Raw genomic sequence first — 16,078 nt, 5'->3', positions numbered from 1 at the left:
ATTCCCTCAGCTTCGTCTGTACAGTTGTCATATATATTAAATCTATAAATGTTTTAAATCCAATAATACAATGTTATAATAATTGCTTTATGTAATCATATAAAAGAAATTAAGAGAAGTGAAATATATATATTTATATGGACTTCTTTTTACTATTTTTTAACTGTGATAAACTAACATAACATAAAATTTACCATATTAATCATATTTAAGTGTACGGTTCAGCATTATTCAGCTCATTCACATTGTTTTGCAACTACTGCCATCATCAATTTCCACTTCTCTTTTTATTTCATAAAACTAAAATTCTACCATTAAACAGTAACTCCCCATTCTCCCTACCCTCAGCCCCTAGAAACCACGGTTTTACATTCTTTGACTATGAGGTTAACTATTCTAGGTACCCTGTATAAGTAGAATCATACAATATTTGTTTTCTTTGTGATGGGCCTATTTTACTTAGCATGATGTCTTCAAAGTTCATCCATGTGGTAGCATATTTTAGAATGCCCTTCCATTTTTAAGGCTGAATTATAGTTCATTGTGTACGCCACATTTTAAAAATACATTTACCTGTTGATGAACCCGTGGGCTGCTTTCACCTTTTGGCTTTGTGGATAATGCTGCTATGAGCATAGCTGTGTGTATAGCTCCCCAAGATCCTGCTTCCAGTTCTTTTGGATATATAACCGGAAGCTGAATTTCAGAATAATATGATAATTTCATTTAAAAAATTATGTAGCTACAGGTCTCACTCTGTTGCCCAAGGCTAGAGGGTGGTGGCATGATCATAGCTCACTGTAGCCTCGACCTCCTGGGATCAAGTAATCCTCCCGCTTCACTCAGCCTTCTGAGTAGCTGGAACCGCAGGCATGCACCACCATACCCAGCTGGGTTTATTACTATTTTGTAGAGACAGAGTCTTGCTATGTTGCCCAAACTGGTCTTGAACCCCTGGCCTCAAATGACCCTCCTGCCTTGGTCTCTCAAAACGCTGGGATTACAGGCATGAGCCACCATATCCAGCCTCATTTTTAACTGTTTGAGGACCCACCAGAGTGTTTTCCATAGCAGCACTACCAAAAGTGTTCCAATTTCTCACTAACGTTTGTTGCTTTCTGTTGTTTAGAATGTGTACATAGTGGCCATTCTAATGGGTATAAGACAGTATTTCATTGTAGTTTGGATGTGCTTTTCACTAATGACTAGCGATGTTGTGCTTCTTTCCACGTGCTTGTTATCCATTTGTGTATCTCCTTGAAAGAAACGTCTGTTAAGTTCTGTGTCCATTTTTTAATCAAGTCATTTGGGTTTTTTGTTGTTGCCGTTGTTGGGTTGTAAGAGCTCTTTATATATTCTGGACATAAAGCTCTTATCAGATATTTGACTTGCCAATATCTTCTCCCATTCTATTGGTCCCTTTTTCCATCTACTGATAGTGTTCTTTGATGCACAGAAGTTTGGAATTTTGAGGAAATCCAATTTATCTGCTTTTTATTTTGTTTTGTTTTGTAGTCTGTGCTTTTGGTGCTTTACCCCCCCCCAAAAAACATTGCCAATTTCAATGTCATGCACCTTTCCCCCGTGCTTTCTTCTAAGGATTTTATAGTTTTAGTGCGTACAGTTAGGTCTTTGACCCATTTTGAGTTAATTTTTGTATATAGTTTAAGTGAAGGGTCGATTTTATTTCTTTGCATATAAATATCCAGTTTTTCCAACACCATTTTTTTAAAAGGCTATTTTTTCCCCCATCCAATAGTCTTGAAACTATTGTCAAAGGTTATTTGACCATATATGTGAGGGATTATTACTGGGCTGTCTGTGCTTTTCAATTTGTCTATATGTCTTTTTTTTTTTCTTACAGAGGCTTTATTGCATTTGGTCCACAGTCTGTAATTATCTCATGGTGGGGGTCACTGTGCAGTACTTGACAGGGTGTGTGGCCGGTGGGGACGGAGGGGAGACAGAGCAGTATAGCTGGTCAGGCCCCGAAAGGGGAGAAGGAGGGTCCTTAAAACCTACTGAGGGACTGGGTGCTGTGGCTTATGCCTGTAATTCTAGTACTTTGGGAGGCCGAGGCTAGCCAATCACCTAAGGTCAGGAGTTCAAGACCAGCCTGGCCAACATGGTGAAACCCTGTCTCTACTAAAAATACAAAAATTAGCCAGGCATGGTGTAGAACCTGCAGTCCCAGCTACTCGGGAGGCTGAGGCAGGAGCAGCCTTTGAGCCCAAACACAGCTTGCCTCACTGCACCTCCAGCCTGGACAATAACAACAAAAAAAACCTACTGCGGCCACAGTGGGGGTGGGGGAGGTTAGCATGGAGAGGGGGTCAGGCTTAGCCCCAACAACTCAGAATTTCATTTCCTTGTTCGGGCCTCAGTTTCCCCACTGGGCCCTGGGACAGGTCTGAGGGTCTGAGGTCTGTTGGTCTGTGGGTCCTAGGAAAATCCAGCCACCCAGGAACCTGAGATATTTAGCATCGTGGCTGGGCCCCCCTATTGGAGGCGACTCGTTTTCCAGCACCCTCTCCACTGCTCCCGCCCCATTCCTTAGGAATATATATATATATATACACACACACGCATATATATAATTTTTTTAATATTCCTGAAACTTTTGCGGGTACAGAAACCACAAACTGATTGGCTGACAAAAGGGGGGAGAGGCAAAGCAACTGGAAACCTTCAGGGACCCGTTCCCTCCGTGCCCAGGTATCTTCTCAGCACTGCTCAACCCACAGCCTGGACGTGCCAGCAGAGACCCTCACCCTACACGCATGGGGATACGGCCTTGACCCCTTCCCCCACAGCCCGGTGGCTCAGTCCTGCGAACAAACCAAGGCAAGAGGGGAAAAAAGCCCTGCTGCCTGATCCCACGCTGCCACTCAGCACTAAACAAAATAAAACAAAAAAAGATGAAAACACAGAAAAATCCAAAAACCCAGACGGCAAGACGATGTGGGGAGAGAGCGTGCTGGGAGGCTCAGTAGCTGGCCTCCTCCTGGTAGTAAGCGGGGTATTCAGGGGCCTCCCCCGGCACAGGCCGTGGCCGGCACCCGAGGGAGCCCCGTGGGCCACTGTGCCTTGCGGGCAGTGCCTGGGGTCGTGTATCTGCAGGACCCGGCTGAGGACCTGGCCGCCCTGGCTGGCGCCCTGCGTGTAGCCCATCTGCAGGGGCGCGGAGGAGCTGTCACACTTGTCGGTTCCCAGCTCGGTGTCACGGATGTGCCTCCGGGTCCCGGGAGCCGTCATGCCCACCTGGCTGGCACATTTGTTGGTGCCCACCTGCAGCCCGATGACGCACAGGCCGGCCTTCTTGGTGGCGTCATGGGAGTTCCGCTCCCGCTTCTCCGAGTACTTGACGCCGATGTCCGCCCTGCTCTGCAGCCCCGTAGTCTTGGCCTTCCCTGCCAGGGTGAGAAAGGACGCCTGCACCTGCGTCATGTTCCCATGCTCAAACTGGTCGTTGGCCTCAAATAGGTCACGGCTGGCTTGTAAGAAGTTTGAAAGCAGGAAGTGTGAGACCTCCAACTTTAATTCTTCGTTTTCAAGATTGTTTTGGCTATTCTGGGGTCTCTCGAGATTCCGTATAAATTTCAGTATGGATTTTTCTATTTCCGAAAAAAAAAGAATTGGAATTTTGATAGAAAATACACTGAAACTGTAGGGCAGTATTGACATCTTAATGATATTAAGTATTCTAATCCACGAACACATTTACATGTGTCCTCTTTAGTTTCCTTCACAATATATTATAGTTTTCAGTATACAAGGTGCATTAGGTCGTTCTTGCATTGCTAAAAAGGAATGCTTGAGATTGGGTAATTTATAAACAAAAGACGTTTAGTTAGCCCATGGTTCTGTAGGCTGTACAAGCATGGCTCTGGCATCTGCCTATTTCTGGGGAGGCCTCCTGAGCTTTTACTCATGGTAGAAGTCCAGGCAGGAGCAAGCACTCACATGGTGACAGCAAGGTGGGGTGGGTGCCATACAGTTCTTAACAACCAGATCTCACAAGCAATCCTTTCCTGTCATGAGAACAGCACCCAGGGAATGGTGCTAAATCATTCATAAGAAATCCACCCCCATGAATCAAATCACCTCCCCCAGGCCCCCCGTCCACCACTGGGGATTACATTTCAACATGACATTTGGCAGGGACGAATATCCAAACTGTATCACAAGGCCTTTGCCTTCTTCGATAAGTTTATTCTTAAGTATTTTTGGTGCTGTTTTAAGTGGAATTATATTATTAATTTCCTTTTCTGATTATTCATTTTTAGCATACAGAAAGCAATTGATTTTACATGTTGTTTTTGTATCCTATAACTTTGCTGACTTTGTTTATTAATTCTAATAGGTACTTTTTGTATGTGAAACCATTAGGGTTTTCTTTTTTTTTTCCTTGAGATAGAGATTTTGCTCTTGTTGCCTGGGCTGGGGTGTGCAATGGCGCAATCTTAGCTCACCGCAACCTCCACCTTCCAGGTTCAAGCCATTCTCCTGCCTCAGCGTCCTGAGTAGCTGTGATTACAGGCACACGCCACCACGCCTGGCTAATTTTTTGTACTTTTTTAGTAGAGACTGGATTTCTCCATGTTGGTGAGCCTGGTCTCGAACTCCCAGTCTCAGGTGATCGGCCCACCTCGGCCTCCCAAAGTGCTGGGATTACAGGTGTGAGCCGCCACGCTGGGTCACCATTAGGGTTTTCTACATATAAGATCATGCCATTTGTAATCACGGATAATTTTACTTCTTTTCCAATTTGGATGCCCTTTTTCCATCCTAATTGCAATGGCTGGAACTTCCAGTATTATATTGGGTTTTGGGATTTTTTGTTTGTTGTTCTGTTGTTGTTGCTGTTACTGCTGTGGTTGTGGTTGTGGTTGCTGTTGTGGTTGTAGTGGTTGTTGTTTGAGACAGATTCTTGCTCTGTTGCCCAGGGTGGAGTGCAGTGGTGTGAGCTCGACTCACTGCAGCCTCCACCTCCTGAGTTCAGGCAATTCTCCTGCCTCAGCCTCCCAAGTAGCTGGGATTACAGGCATCTGCCACCATGCCCACACAATTTTTGTATTTTTTATAGAGACGGGGTTTCACTATGTTGGCCAGGCTGGTCTAGAACTCCTGTCCTCAAGTGATCTGCCCTCAGCGGCCTCCCAAAGTGCTGGGATTACAGGCATAAGCCACCATACCAGGCCTCCAGTATCATATTGAATGAAAATGGCAAAAATAAACATCATTGCCTTGTTCTTAACCTTTGAGGAAAAGCTTTCTGTCTTTTACCATAGTGCATGATGCTTGCTATAAACTTTTTATATATGGTCTTTATTATGTTGAGGTAGTTTTATTCTATGACTAGTTTGCTGAGTGTTTTTATCATCAGAAGGTGTTTAATTTTGTCAGATGTTTTTTCCACATCAATTGAGATGATCATGTGTTTTTATTTCCTTTATTTTACTAATATAATGTATTACGTTGATTGGTTCTTGTATGTTGAAACATCCTTGCATCCTTGGAATAAATTCTACATGATCATGGTGTATAATCTTTTTAGTATGCTGTTGAATTTGGTTTGCTATATTTTGTTGAGGATTTTTGTATCAATATTTATCAGGGACGCTGGTCTCTAGATTTCTTGTAATGTATTTGGCTGGCTCTGGTATCTGGTGTTTTAGGGCAACGATCATCTAAAAGAATGAGTTTGGAAGTATTCCCTCCTCTTCAACTTTTTGGAAGAGCTTGAGAAGGATTGGTGTTAATTCTTTAAATGTGTGGTAGAATTCACCAATGAAGTCATCTGGTCCTGAGATTTCCTTTGTTGGGAAGTTTGCGATTATTGACTCATTCTTTTAGTATTTATAAGTCTGATCGGATTTTCTATTTCCTCATGATTCAGTCTTTGTAGGTTGTATATTTCTGGGTCCGTTTCATCTAGATTATCCAATTTGTTGGTATACAATTGTTCATAGTATTCTCTTATAATCCTCTTTATTTTTGTACAATTGGTTGTAATGTCCTCTCTTTTACTTCCAATTCTAACCATTTGAGTCTCCTTTCTATTTTTTTCTTAGTCGGTCTAGCTGAAGGTTTGCCAATTTTCTCAATCTTTTCTAAGAACCTATTATTGGTTTTGTTGATTCTCTCTAGTATTTTCCTATCCTCTATTTTGCTTCTCTCTGCCCTAATCTTTATTATTGCCTTTCTCCTGCTAGCTTCATGTTTAGTTTGTTCTTGTTTTTCCAGTTCCTTAAAGTATAAACTTGGTTTGTTGATCTGAATTATTTGTCCTTTTTATTGTAGCATTTCTAGCCATAAATTTCCCACTTAGCACTGTTTTCACTGCATCCCAAAAGTTTTGGAATATTGTGTTTTCATTTTTACAAGTCTCAGTTATTTTCTACTTTTCCATGTGATTTCCTGTCAGCCTATTGGTGTTCAATAATGCATTATTTGATTTCCACATACTTGTGGATTTTCCAGTTTTCCTTCTGCTACTGATTTCTTGTTTTATTTCATTGTGATCAGAAGAGGTATTTTGTATGATTTCAGTGTTTCTAAATGTATTAAGATTTGCTTTGTGGCCTTACTCTGGAGAGTGCTCCATGTGAACTTGAGAAAAATGTGCTTCAGCTGTTGTTCAATGGAATGGTCCTCAAATGCTGAGTAGGTTCAACTGGTGCATAGTGTTGTTCAAGACCTCTATTTCCTTATTAACCTCCTGTCTCATTGTCTACATAGAACTTTCTACTAGCTCACATACTTACTTTACCGGAACTCCTCATTTCTTCATGTGGATTTGAGTTACCATAAAGCTTCATTCCCTTCAGTTTAAAGAAATCTCTTTAATATTTTTTGTAACACAAGCATGATAGCAACACATTTTTTCAATTGTTATGTATTTAGAAATAAGCGGAAAGGTTCTGGTAACCTTATGCAGTCATGCACTGCATAATGACATTTCAGTCAGTGATGGACTGCACTTACAATGATGTTTCCATAAGGTTTTTTGGGTTTTTTTTGAGACAGGGTCTTGCTCTGTCACCCAGGCTAAAGTGCAGTGACACAATTACAGCTCACCACAGCCTCGACCTTCTGGGCTCAAGCAATCCTCCCACCTCAGCCTGCTGGGTTACTGACACCACAGACACATGCCACATGCCTGGCTATTTTTATCATTATTATTATTATTTATAGAGATGAGGTCTTGCTATATTGCCCAGGCCTGTCTCAGACTCCTGGGCTTCAGTAATCCCCCTGCTTTGGCCTTTTAAAGTTCTGGGATTATAGGTGTGAACCACTGTGCTTGGCTCCCATAAGATCATAGTACTGTATTTTTACTATACTTTATCAAACATGTTTAGATACACAAATACTGACCATTGTGTTACAGTTGCTTACAGTATTCAGTACAGTCACATGCTGTACAAGTTTGTGGCCTGAAGCAATAGGTTATACCATATAGCCTAGGTGTGTAGTAGGCTGTGCCATCTAGATGTGTGTAAGCACGTTCTGATAATCACACAGCAAAATCACCTAATGATGCATTTCTCAGGACATAACCCCATCATTAAGCAACACATGACTGTATTTGATACAATAGAACATTTTTGTCAAACTAAGGAGTATAATAACTTGGACCAGCATCTCCTAATCACACTGGACAATGTGGGGAGGAAGAAAAGATATGCTGACAGACTCAGATTTCCAGCTTAAGCACTGCATAAATGACATGAAAGTTTCTATAACTGTCCTGAAAGAAACTCATATCTCCTCCAGTTACAGAGCTGAGATTGCTGAAAACTAAGCCTAGAATCTCATCCTGTGAATAGCTGAAATACAACACAAATTGAATTCCCGACTGTGTTCCTCTGATTGAGCTGCTATAACAAAAAATTTATAAGCAACAGACATGTATTTCTCACAGTTCTGGAGGCTGGGAAGTCCAAGATAAGACACTTATAGACTCAGTATCTAGTGAGGACTCACGCTCCGCCCCACAGACCGTGCATTGTTACTGCATCCTCATGCAGTGGAAGGGCAAGTCAGCCCCTTTCAACCTCTTTTATAAGGACAGGCATCCCATTCACGAGGACAGAACCCTCATGACTTAGCCACTCCCCAAAGGCCCCACCTCTTATACTATCAACTGCGGATTAAGTTCCAACATAGGAATTTGAGGAGAGGGAACATCAGCATTTAACCGCAGCACCAACCTAGCAAGATGTCTGGTGTTAAAGTGAAGGCCTTGATGGGGAAGTAATGGGGTCTGGAAATTGGAATAGGAACATATGGAAAGACCTTCATGAAGGTGGGAATGTTGAAACTCAAATTCTTCTGAGTCTTTCTTGCCAGTAGAAGAAGTTCTTCCATCCACATTGAAGGATCTTAACTCTGCTCTGCCTGAGGAACCTGTAATGGGCCTTCTGGGTCACCTACTGCTGAGTCTCCTTGGGACCCATCCCCACCAACCCTCTTTGCTTCTAGACCTATAAGTCTATTCAAGTCCCAATAGCCTCTAAAAGGTGAAGCACGAAGTGTGACCAAGAAGGAGGTGGGCTACATTCCAAAAGAACTACATATTTTTCAGATTTATGCAGACAGAACTTTGGGGAGTATGTGTGGAAAGAGATATTAAGGACATGGGACAATGGTGGAAGGAGCATAAAGTTGGGTCATGTCAAGCTTATCAATATGGGCCCATGAAGCAAAGGTTCTAGATATAATGCTACAGCTCAGAGAGCAAGAAACTACTCTAACCATGTGTTTTGTTGGTTGGCTGCAACATGGAACAAAATGTGGGGTACACTAAATGAAGGTGAAATGCCAGAGCTGCCTTTCTGCAATGGGTCTCCAACCCCCGGACTTGTCTATGGCCTGTTAGGAACCGGGTTGCACAGCAGGAAGTGAGCAGGGTGGGGTTGAGAAAGCAAGCGTTACTGCCTGAACTCCACCTCCTGTCAAGTCAACAGTTACATTAGATTCTCATAGGAGCATGAACCCTATTGTGAACTGTGCATGCGAGGGATCTTGGTCACTTGCTCCTTATGAGACTCTAATGCCTGATTATGAGGTAGAACAGTTTCATCAGGAAGCCACCCCCCTAAGCCCCATCCATGGAAAAATTGCTTTCCATGAAACCAGACCCTGGTGCCAAAAATGTTGGGGACCACTGCTGTAGAGGAAAGTGTCCAAAGGCTCAAGAATATTGGAATGTTAATATGGGCTCATCACGTAAGACCTGCTCACGCAGCCCAGGGTCCAGAGGACCCACCTGTCATCACACTATGAGAAAGAAATTTGCAAGAGGAGCCCCAGCATCTTTGAAGAGCTCTGTAGTCACTCTTCTCTGTTGGTCAGAAATTGCAGCGAGAACTCCTGCCACTGAATTGGGAAACCTAAACGAAATGGAGATAATTGGATCCTGGGATGGCAGGGGCCAAGTGGTGACATAATCACCAAAGGCAAGGCCAGTGTGGTTAATGGAACACAGAGCAGAGTCAAAGCAGTGATAAGAACAGTCCGGCTCACAGAGACTGTGACGTTGGCAGGTTGTTCATGATGTCTATAGTCTGCTGAAGTCTTATTTGATTTGTATAAGTGTAAGGGTTCTAGGCCAAGTAGACAGAAGTCTAACTTGAATCGTTAGATTCACATAGAGAGTCACAACCCCTTTGTCAGTTCTCAGACTTGAACCAGTGTACACAGATCCAGAATCCCCTGAATGAAGGGCTGGCCAGATTCTCTTGAGGAAGGATCCCACTACTCAGCCAAAAGTGCATACTGTTAATTTTTCTCCCCTGCCAACCATAGCCCTTTACTGTGGTGACAGTGCATTAGGGGAAAGAAAATCGACTTTTCAGGGATTACTGGTTCTGAACTGATACTAATTCTAAGAGACTCAGAAAGTCTCTGTGGTACACAAGTTAACATAGGGGTTTACAGAGGTCAGGAAACTCATAGAGTTTTAGCTCAGCTCTATCTCACAACAGATAAGGTGGGTCCCTGAACCCATTCTATGATTATTCCACTATGTATAATTGCAAGACACATGCTCAGTAACTGGCCAGGTCCCCATATTGGCTTCCTGACCAGTGGAGTGAGGGCTGTTATGGTAGGAAATGTCAAGCAGAAGCCCCTAGAACTGCCTCTACCTAGGAAAATAGTAAGCAAAAAGCAACACTATTTAATACATTCCTAGAGGGATTCCAGAGATTAGTGCCACCACCAAGATCTTGAAGAGGAATGCAAAGGTGGCAATTCCCACCACATCCTCATTCAACTGGCCAGTTTCTCCTGTGCAGAAAGCAGGCGGGTTTTGGAGAATGACAGTAGATTCTCATAAGCTTAACCAGGTGGTGACTCCGAGATATGGTCCAGATGTGCGGCCCCAGATGTGGTTTCATCGCTTGAGCAAATTAACACATCCCCTTGTATCTGGTATGTAGAAATTGATCTGGTAAGTGATTTTTTTTTCCTCAAAACCTGTTAGTAAAAGCCGTCAGAAGCAGTTCTTCCACATGGGCCATATGATCCAGCAGATTCAATGATGCTTGAAGTGGCAGTGGCAGATAGGCATGCTGTTTGAAGCCTTTCACAGGCCTCTATGGGGAAATCACAGTGTGAATCATCAGGATTTGGGAGCGAGATTTGCCATTCTCTATAGACAACTTGTCTCCTTTTGAGAAAAGGCTTTTGGACTACTACTGGACCTTATTAAAGACTGAGTGTTTAACTGAACCAACAACTTACCATGCAACCTAATCTGCCCATCATGACCTGGGTGTTGTCTGGCTTATCAAGCCCTTAAGCTGGGTGTGCACAGCAGCACTCCAGCATCAATGAAAGTGATATAGTTGAGATCGGGCTCAAACAGGCTCTGAAAGCACAAAAAAGCCCATGAGGAAGTGATCCAAATGCCCATGTTCTCCATCCTGCCCCACTGCCTTCTCTCTCCCAGTACACATGTGTTGCCTCATGGGGACTTCCCTGTAGATCAGTTGGCAGAGGAAGAGAACATTCAGGCCCTGTTTACAGATCATTCTGTGCAATATGCAGGCCTCACCCAAAAGTGGATGCTGGAGCACCTCAGCTCTTTTGTGACACATCCCTGAAGGACAATGGTGAAGGGGAATCCTTCAAGTGGGCAGAATTTTGACCTGTACAGCTGCTTTTTCACTTCGCTTGGGAGCAGTAACAGCCAGGCATGTGATTATATGCCAATCTGTGGGCTGTGGCCAATGGTGTGGTTAGATGGTCAGGGTCTTGGAAGAAATATGATTGAAAAATTGGTGACAACGAGGCCTAGATAAGAGGTATACAGATAGATCTCTCTGAGTGGGCAAAAGCCATGAAGATATTTATGTCTCAGGTGAATGCTCACTAAATGATGAGCTCAGCACAGGAAGGTTTTAATAATCAAATGGATAGAATGATCCACCATATGGATTCCAGTCAGTCTGTTTCCCCAGTCACCCCTGTCATCATCCAATGGGCTTATGGACAAGTGGCCAGGGTGGCAGGGATTAAGGTTTTTATGCATGGGATCAACAACATAGACTTCCACTCACCAAGACCAACCTGGCTACAGACAGTTGGTGCCCAATCTGCCAGCAGTAAATTTAATCCTGATGTGGTACCATTCCCCTGACCACCCAGCTATCTGGCAGGAGGGTGATTACACCCTTCCACCACGGAAAGGGTAATGTTTTGTTCTTGCTGGACTAGATATTAACTCTAGATACAGACTTGCCTTCCCTGCACTCAATGCTTCTGCCAAAACTACCATTCATGGACCTATAAAATGTCTTATCCACCATCATGGTATTCCACATAGCATTGTTTCTGATCAAGTAACCCACTTCATAGCAAAAGAAGTGGGGCCCATTCTCATGGTATTCACTGATCTAACCATGTTCTCCACCATCCTGAAGCAGCTAGATTTGACAGAAACATGGAATGGACTTTCGAAGACTCAGTTACAGTGCCAGCTAGATGGAAATACCTTTCAGGCATAAGGCAGTGTTCCTCAGGAAGCTGTGTATATTCTAAATCAGCATCCAAAATATGGTGCTATTTCTTTCATAGTCAGGGTTCATAGGTCTAGGAATTGAGGCATGAAAACGGGAGTGGCACCACTCACTATCACCCCTAGTGACCTACAAGAAACATTTTGCTTCCTAGCCCCATGACATTGTGCTCTGCTGGCCCAGATGCCTCTTAGTTCCAGAGGGAGGAATGAATCCACGCGGACTCACAACAATTTCATACAACATAAAGTTCATGGCCACCCAATCACTTTGGGCTTCTCATGCCTCTGCATCGACAGGCAAAGGAGGGAGTGTACTGACTTCAGTGATTAATCTTAATTACCAAGAAAACACTGGATTCTACTCCACAATGGAAGTAAAGAAGAGCATTACAGAATACAGGAGGTTCTTAGGATGTCTCTTAGTAGTCCTATGCCCCGTGATTAAAGCCCATGGGAAACCACAACAACCCAATTCAGGCAGGACTACTAATGGCCCAGAGCTTTAGAAATGATGCCCAATTTATCCATTTTTCCTTTAAATGTTTTTTTTTTATGTTGAAAGAAGCTCTACCTCAAAGTCATGAAGACATCCTCTTAAGTTTTTTTATAATATTCATTGTTGTAGATGCCTTTACATTTAGATCTGTGAGCCATGTCAGATTAACTTTGTGCATTGTGTGATGAGTAAGGAATCAAGATTTTTTCATTCAGATATTCATACTGACCCAACACCATTTATTAAAAAGACCACACTAATCCTACTGAATTGGAGCATTACCTTTATCAGGAACAAATGACAATGTATGTACAGTGCCATTTCTGGACTTCCTTTTCTATCCGATTGGTCTATTTTTTGCAGCAACAGCTGTTTTTCGTAATTTTTTTCTTACTAATGCTCTTGATATTTAATAGTCTAAATTCTCCTGCTTTTTTATTCTTCATGATTGTCTTGATTATTCTAGGTCTTTTGCATTATATATATGTATATATATATATGTATTTCAAATCAGGTTGTCACAAAATATTTCTGAAATTTTTATTAGTATTTTATGGAATCTGTAGCTCAATAAATTAAAGAGAATTGACTTTTTGAAAAAAGTAAGTTTTCCACTCTAGAACATACTATACCTCTCCATTTATTTAGGTCTTCAACTTTATCAACAATATTTTATAGTTTTCTGTATAGAGAATTTGCATATCTCTCATTAAATTTGTTTCTAAGTATTTGGTATTTTAGTGATATTTGTGTGTGTGTGTGTGTGTGTGTGTGTGTGTGTGCTTGAGGCAGGATCTCACTCTGCCACCCAAGTTGGAATCCAGTGGCTCAATCAGTCTCCTGGGCTCAAGCAATCCTCCCTCTCAGCCTCCTGAGTAGCCGAGACTGTAGGCACTCATCACCACATCTGGCTTTTTATTGTGTAGAAACGGTTTTCACTATGTTGGTCAGGGTGGTTTCTAACTCCTGACCTTAAGCAATCCTCCCACCTCAGCCTTCTAAACTGTTGGGATTACAGGTGTGAGCCACTGTGCCCAGCCATATTTATTTCATTCTGTTCTATTTCTATTTTTTGTTGGTAGTAAATAGAAGTTGTTATATTGTCCTTGTGTTCAGCAACCTTATGAATTTCACTTTATTCATAGTAATTTTTACAGATTATTTGAGATTTTCTGCATAACCAGTCATGTCATATGTAAACAATGATAATTTTTCTTTCTATCCAATTATTATAGTATTTCTTTCTTGTTCTTGCCCTATTGCATTGGCTAGTACCATCGACAAAATGTTGAATAGATGTGATGAAAACAAGCTTTTCCTTATTTCTATTCTTAGAGGAAAAGTGTTCATAATTTCACCATTAAATATGATGCTAGCATTTTAATAGATTTCCTTCATCAAATTGAATAGCATTCTTTCTATTCCCAGTTTGCTGAGACTTCGGTTATGGGTGTTAAGATTTACCTGTTTTGAAGATGGCCGTTTAGGAACAGCTCAGGATTGCAGCTCCCAGTGAAAGCGCAGAGGGTGAGTGGACGCCGCGTTTTTATTGCCCACAGACTAGGAAATTCCCGGGCGGAGGTGCTCCACGGTCGCCAGCGCAGCAGTTTCGGCCAGTGCGGCTGTGCCGGCCAGCGCCGCTGCTTTGCCCCACGCGGCTGCTTTGTCGGCGCCCCAGAGCCGCGGTTCTCCGTACAAAATACACGGGTCCGGGGGCCCTTTTGGCTGGTGATTGGAGCCACGGGAAGTCGCCCATTCGCCGGTTCAAAAAGGGGACTGAGCAGAGAACCAGGACAGTAGATTCCAGGGCAAAAAAAAAAAAAAAAAAAAGTGCCACAAACCTCAGTGCCGCTGTTTAAGCCAGCACAGTGAGTGGCCGCAGGGGAAAACAAACAGACCCCGGCGCCTCTTCAACAGGCGACTGGAACACCAACTTAAAAAAGGCTCTGAGGCAGGGAGCCAGGCGATCAGGCTCGGCTGGTCCCACCCCCACAAAAGAACAGCAACCAGAAACTCTGGATTGGGACTTTCACAGCAAGCGCAGCTGAACCTGGGACGGTCCAGCTCTGTGGGGGAAGGGCGTCCGGCATTACCGAGGCAGCCCGCCATTGCTGAGGCAGCCCGCCGTTGCCAAGGCAACACGCCATTGCTGAGGCAGCCCGCCGTTGCCAAGGCAACCCGCCATTGCTGAGGCAGCCCGACGTTGCCAAGGCAACCCACCACAACAAAGAGACTCCACCTCAATAGAGGCGGGCCACCATACCCAAAGCAGTTCTAACTACACCCATAAAAACAGGACTGCAGGGAAGTTCACTGGGCAGCGGGGCGGAGCCCACAGCAGCTCAGCAAAGCTGCTATAGGCTGACAGTGACTAGGCTGCCTCCTTGCTGGGCTGGGCAGGTCTGAAGGAAAAAAAAAAAGAAGGCGGCAGCATAACGGAAACTCATAAATAAAGCCCTAAATCCCTGGGACAGAGCACCTGGGAACAAAAAGCAGTTTATGAGTTCTGCTGCAGCAGACCTAAAAGTACCTGCCCAGCAGCTCTGAATGAACAACAACAGAGCTCACAGCTCACCATTTGAGCTCCTATAAAGAAAAGACCATCTCCTCAAGCAGCTCCCTGACCCCTATATATCCAAAAAGACACCTCATAGAGGAGAGATCAGATTGACACTAGGCGGGTATCCTTCTGGGACAAAGATAGAAGAAGAAGAAAACTGGTAACAACCCTTGCTGTTCAACAGCTGCTGCAGGTGAACCCCAGGCAAGCAGGGCCTGGAGTGAACCTTAGCAGACCTACAGCAGAGGGGCCAGACTGTCAGAAGGAAAACCAAGAAGCAGAAATAACTTCATCATCAACAAACAGAACGTCAATCTGAAAGATTTGAGACCCAATCTGAAAGCCAGCAACTACAAAGTCGACAGGTGGATAAATCCTTAAGGATGGGAAGAAACCGGCGCAAAAAGGATGAAAACACCCGAAACCAGAACACCTCTCCTCCTAAAAGGGATCACAACTCCTGGCCAGCAAGGGAACAAGGTTGGATGGAGAATGAGTGTGATGAAATGACAGAATCAGAATTCAGAAGGTGGGTAGTAAGAAACTTCTGTGAGCTTAAAGAACATGTTCTAACCAAATGCAAAGAAACTAAGAACCTTGAAAAAAGATTTGACGAAATGCTAACAAGAATGGACAAAATAGAAAGGAATATAAGTGAATTGATGGAGCTGAAAACTGCAACACGAGAACTTCGTGAAGCATGCACAAGTATCAACAGCCGAATGGACCAAGCAGAAGAAAGGATATCAGAGGTCGAAGATCAACTCAATGAAATAAAACGGGAAGGCAAGACTGGAGATAAAAGGGTAAAAAGGAACGAACAAAGTCTCCAAGAAATGTGGGACTATGTGAAAAGACCTAATCTACGTTTGATAGGCGTACCCGAATGCGACGAAGAGAATGAATCCAAGCTGGAAAATACTCTGCAGGATATTATCCAGGAAAACTTCCCCAACCTAGCAAGGCAGGCAAACATTCAAGTCCAGGAAAT

The 16,078-nt window shown here is 43.4% G+C and overlaps 1 pseudogene; it reads right to left on the bottom strand.

Annotated features, from left to right (window-relative positions):
- Window positions 1-2,986: 2,986 nt before the first annotated feature.
- Window positions 2,987-14,283, bottom strand: LOC116555993 (annotated as a pseudogene).
- Window positions 14,284-16,078: the final 1,795 nt, after the last annotated feature.

Source organism: Sapajus apella, unplaced genomic scaffold, assembly GCF_009761245.1.
Source record: "Sapajus apella isolate SASKATOON/1434 unplaced genomic scaffold, GSC_monkey_1.0 scaffold16, whole genome shotgun sequence".
NCBI lineage: Eukaryota > Metazoa > Chordata > Mammalia > Primates > Cebidae > Sapajus > Sapajus apella.
The sequence above is the reverse complement of the archived record's forward strand: the minus strand, read 5'-3'. Positions and strand labels throughout refer to the sequence as shown.